The sequence below is a fragment of the Acromyrmex echinatior genome, chromosome 11, assembly GCF_024713525.1.
Source record: "Acromyrmex echinatior isolate Ae372 chromosome 11, ASM2471352v2, whole genome shotgun sequence".
Classification (NCBI taxonomy): Eukaryota; Metazoa; Arthropoda; class Insecta; order Hymenoptera; family Formicidae; genus Acromyrmex; species Acromyrmex echinatior.
Genome location: NC_141862.1, coordinates 2,494,248 through 2,499,122, shown reverse-complemented (window position 1 = coordinate 2,499,122; position 4,875 = coordinate 2,494,248). Strand labels below are relative to the sequence as shown.

Genomic DNA, 4,875 nt, shown 5'->3' with positions numbered 1-4,875 from the left:
TAATTTGTACTCCCAATATAAGGCACAATAATGATATAAAATAGCACTTTTCACAAGAGAAAACGCAGAAATTGAACAAGAAAGCAAAATCAGAGCGGAGCGGCGAGCAGAGATGTTAACAACACGAAGATGTCACACGAGATTCTCTAATAATCAATAATGAGAAAGAAAGGTGCGATGAAGAAGAAGAAGAAGAAGAAACGGCAGCGATAAATTTGTGTTTTAGCGCAATTCGGCGCACCACATTTCATAAAATCGTAACGTGAAACGAAACAAAGACGTGCGCACCGGTATTGATAAAACACAAATTTATTAATAATCGTTATTCCTTTTCGTATGGTTTCAGGAGAGAATAACGACTTCTTTTTCTCGACTTTCTATCATTTACATTTTAAGTTCTCAAGTTTTCCATCTATTTGCATAATATTATGTAAAAAAAAAACTTGAATTTAAGTTTTTTATAAATAATAAAATATAAGTATTTCTCTTTTGCAGAAAAAAAACATTTTATTAGAATTTTATTGAATGACTTAATGTAAAAATGTAAAAATATAAAAATGTAAATATTTAATATAAAGATTTATTATAAAGAATTGTAATATAAAGATATAAATATTGTTTCTGAATAATTGAATTTTTTATATATGTTCGAGAGCGAGTTAGAGCGAGAGCGCTGGTGAGAAAAATTTGAGTGATACGGCGTTTTAGCTGAATTTCGCTTCACGCGAATTATCAATTGCGAATCAAACGCGGCGGTTTTCTGGCGGCAGAGCGTCTCCTAGGCGATTGCACTGGTAGCTAAGCGTTGACTCGAGAATAGCGAAAAATAAGATAGTCATTGCTTCTCGGTTTTGCTTTTTATGCTCTTTTAAGAACAAAGGCTTCCCTTTGCATTCGCGTATGAGATTTTTGCAAAATTGAAAATTTTGAGGTGACCCTCTATTTTGGGCGGCGATTGGCAATTTCGAGCGCAACGGCCAAGCGGCACGCTATTGCCATGCGCGCCCATTAAATCTGGATTCTTGATTGGGATGAACGCGTGTTACACGTTTTGCGTCACGCGATCGCGCGTGCGCTGCGACCGATCCGAGTTGGTTCGCCGTTATAGCGATTGAGATCTGCGTACGTATGACGTGCGGCTTAGCTTATTATTTTTCGACTTTATCGACGAGGTGATGGCCGAGTTTATGTTTTTGAAACCTCTAAGGACGCTTGGGATCCTTCTAGAAGCTTTCGATCCGCATGTCGCACGAATGCCAAATAATATGTAAAAACTGTACATGTTGACTGTATCTTGAACAATATAAGAGTTAGCAAAAATATAATCAACTATAAAAAAATTAAAATTATATATGTTTCCTTTTCTCCCTTCCTCTTTTTTAAGAAAAGTATCGAATAAAAAATATTTTGTATTGACGAAAACAAGAAGAGGCGATTTATTATATAATTCTAACTAACCTTTCCGATTTCAACGAAAGCTTTTCCCTCGCTACGGCATCGCGGTAGTGGCAGTAAACTCATTGGCGGCGATGTCACGTGTCACTTAACGATAGAAATATGCGCTGATAGCGATCCTCTTTGACGCGAAGAATAAGCTTATTCGCGTCGCATCGCGGCAAGATCAGCTTTTCGCCAGCCGCGGTACTCTTTACTGACAAGCGGAGATACGCTGAGCGCTCGTCCGCCGCATGGGGAAGCCCTGCCGTCACGTTGATCAGCTTATCCATCCACCCTCCTAAAATTATTTCCTTTCGCGTATTCTAGAAATAAAGTTTTGTCTTTTTTTCTTTTTGGTTTTGAAATCGCGCACGGAGATCGATCATTCATTTCGTTAAATGAACGTGCGCTGGAAATATCCTTGAACGTCGATCGTATGCGGACCGACCAGTTGCGGGAAGACGATCTTTGTGAAGGCTTTTCGTCATTTATCTCTTATGACCGACGTCATTGAGACGTTTTCGAGAGAGTTTTGTTTTATTACGCGGATTGGCAAGAAGCCTATCGTCAATTACAATACGACACACGTGAAAAAGAATTCGAAGAACAGCGTTGAGGATGCAGCAATACTAAAACGATGAAGAAAAATACACAGAGCGACAAATATGTTCCCGGACACGAACCACATCTCAGCAACCAGTAGCGACATCTGTGCGTTCAAACATGCATTTTAAAGGTTGAACATTTTGTTATCATCTGTCAAAGTTTCATTCATTTTGGTTGACATATAACGAAGATATGACAGTTCATGTTAAACAAGATTTTGGTCGAGGTAGAAATTTTAATATGAAACAAAGAGCAGTGATTAAATTTAACGCAAAACTTGATAAAAGTGCATCAGAAACATTCCGATCGATGCAACAAGTTTACGGCAGTCAATGTCCAGCTATCTAGTCGTATAGCTGTTTTTAAATGGCATAAGCGTTTTTTGGAAGGCAGAGAGACCCTTGAAGATGACAAAAAATCAGGACAGCCAATTTTGGTTCGAATACCCGAAATGTTCGAAAAAATATGTGATTTTGTTGCAAACGATCGCAATACATCACTAAAAATGATGGAGGAGGCTTTAAATATCAGTAGAGAAACGATTCGAACCATATTACATGAAGATTTGGGTAAAACGAAGGTTTGTGCGAAGTTTGTTCCACACACATTAAGAACACTTCATTGATTGTCCGTCAATGTTTGGCTCGAAATCGTGTCTCTGTGTTAAATCCATCCACCGTATTCACCTGATTTGGCCCCCTGCGACTTCTCATTATTCCCAAAATTGAAATTGAAATTGAAAGGATGCTTTTTTGATGACATTCCGATCATCCAATCAGCTTCTACACAGGCACTAGAGGCAATTCCGCAAACTGAGCTAGAACATGCATTTGAATCACTATTGAATCGCTGTAACAAGTGTATTGAAGCCAGAGGAGAATATTTTGAATAATAAAACCAAAAAATATGCATATTGTTTCAATTATGATTTTCAGGCCCTGTCCGGGAACATATTTGTCGCCCTGTGTATAATTGAATTTTGCGAGAAATTTCCCCATCCGGAAGATTACCCGAACGATCCGCTTTCCCCGAAATTAGTGATAATCAATGATCTCATGAGAGAATCGTCGTCGTGCGACGCGATCGTAGATCTTTTTACCAAAGGCAGTCATCACAAGAATCTCAGTGTTATTCTTATTTCGCTGAATCTATTTCAGGGACGTGGCCAGCGTGATATATCACTTAACACGAATTACATCGTGATTTTCAAAAATCCGTGATCGTACTCAAATTCGTCATTTAACGCGTCAAGTCTATCCCGACAATTCGAAATTAGAAAACGCCACATCGAGGCCTCACGGGTATTTATTGCTTGATCTGAAACAATCAATCTCGGACAAGTATCGATTTCAAGCGTGTATTTTTCCTAATTCATTACGTCTACGTGTCGCGTAGATCATTTTCCAACGGATTTATAAGTTAAAAAGTTTAAAAGTTGAGTACAAGTAATCGCACGTGTTAGATTTTTCTCGCGATGAAGGTGGGTGACAAAAAATCGCACAGAGAGACGAAAATCGCCATATTCGATCGGTAAGAGAAACGCCTGTCTCCTCGCGACGCTCTGTTAATTGAACAAAAATCAATGCACAACCTTCTTGCGCAATGCTGACGAAAAATTCGTTGTATCTGTGAATGTGTTTTTAATACACTCAAAGGCAACGTCTCGCTCGAACGGTGTAAAAAAAATCGATTAACCAAATACAAAAAGGCTCTGCGTCACGTCGTTGCAAAACGTGGTAATTGGAAAGGTAAAAGAAAGCTGTTGCAGCGAGGCGGATTTTTACCCTTATATTAACGGACCTATATTATCGGACCTATATTATCACTAATTACTGAAGGAACGAAATAGTAGGGATAAAACGTTATGAAGAGGACTAAAAAAATGGTTTTAATTTCGACGAAAAATCTAGAGAGAATGCATCATCAGTTACATCAGAATCCGACATTATTCGTTGATAGAGAATCAAAAGAAATAGCAGTACCCCACAAAATTCGGATAACATCTCGAGCATTAATAATACAACGCAAACCTCGGACACTCATCTAATACGACTCGATGCGGAAATGAGTCGTATTCTTAATTCCGACTGCCGCGTGACGAAGATGAGAAGTGGAAAATGTACAGAGAAGCATTATGGCAATATCCTGCAATTTAAGAAACGCGAAGACAGAAAGACGTAACGAAAACGAAAATGCAGAAGACAATGCATAAGATGCCTCCTCTGATAATGAGACAACGAACTATGGCGTTTTTCACGATCACAAACATCCGATATACCACCACCATCACATTCCATCAGTAACATAGATATTATTACGAAAAATTTCGAAATTGATAAAACGAGCAACAGCGTGATAAAAGTTTTTCAATTACATAAATAATTCAATTACATAAATTTATATAATATATAAATATATAAATAAGGATTCTCAATCTTAAAAACAATAAATAGAAATTCAGAACAAGACTAATGAAAGTCTAACGCAGATGTAAGAGTTAGGAACAAAGAGTTAGGAGATGCAGATAATACTCAAGTGTTGGCAGTTGTCTTCATTTATTGTATTGCATTTATTGTAACATACAATAACAATACAATAAATGAAGATAACCACCAATACTTGAGTATTATCTGCATCTCCTAACTTTTCGCTCTTACATCAGCGTTAGACTCTCATTAGCCTTGTTCTGAATTTCTAATTATTGTTTAAAAATTTTTCAATACGTTCTTGCGAAAAGCGAAGGACGAGTACCTGTATACTTACAAACGGACAAAGATAAAGAATTTGTCGCGCCAATGCAGAAATTTCTTAAAAAAAAACGACATTTGTTTT

The 4,875-nt window shown here is 37.5% G+C and overlaps 1 pseudogene; it reads left to right on the top strand.

Annotated features, from left to right (window-relative positions):
- Nucleotides 1–613: 613 nt before the first annotated feature.
- On the top strand, nt 614–4,443 carry LOC147908031 (uncharacterized; annotated as a pseudogene).
- The last annotated feature ends 432 nt before the right edge of the window (nt 4,444–4,875 follow it).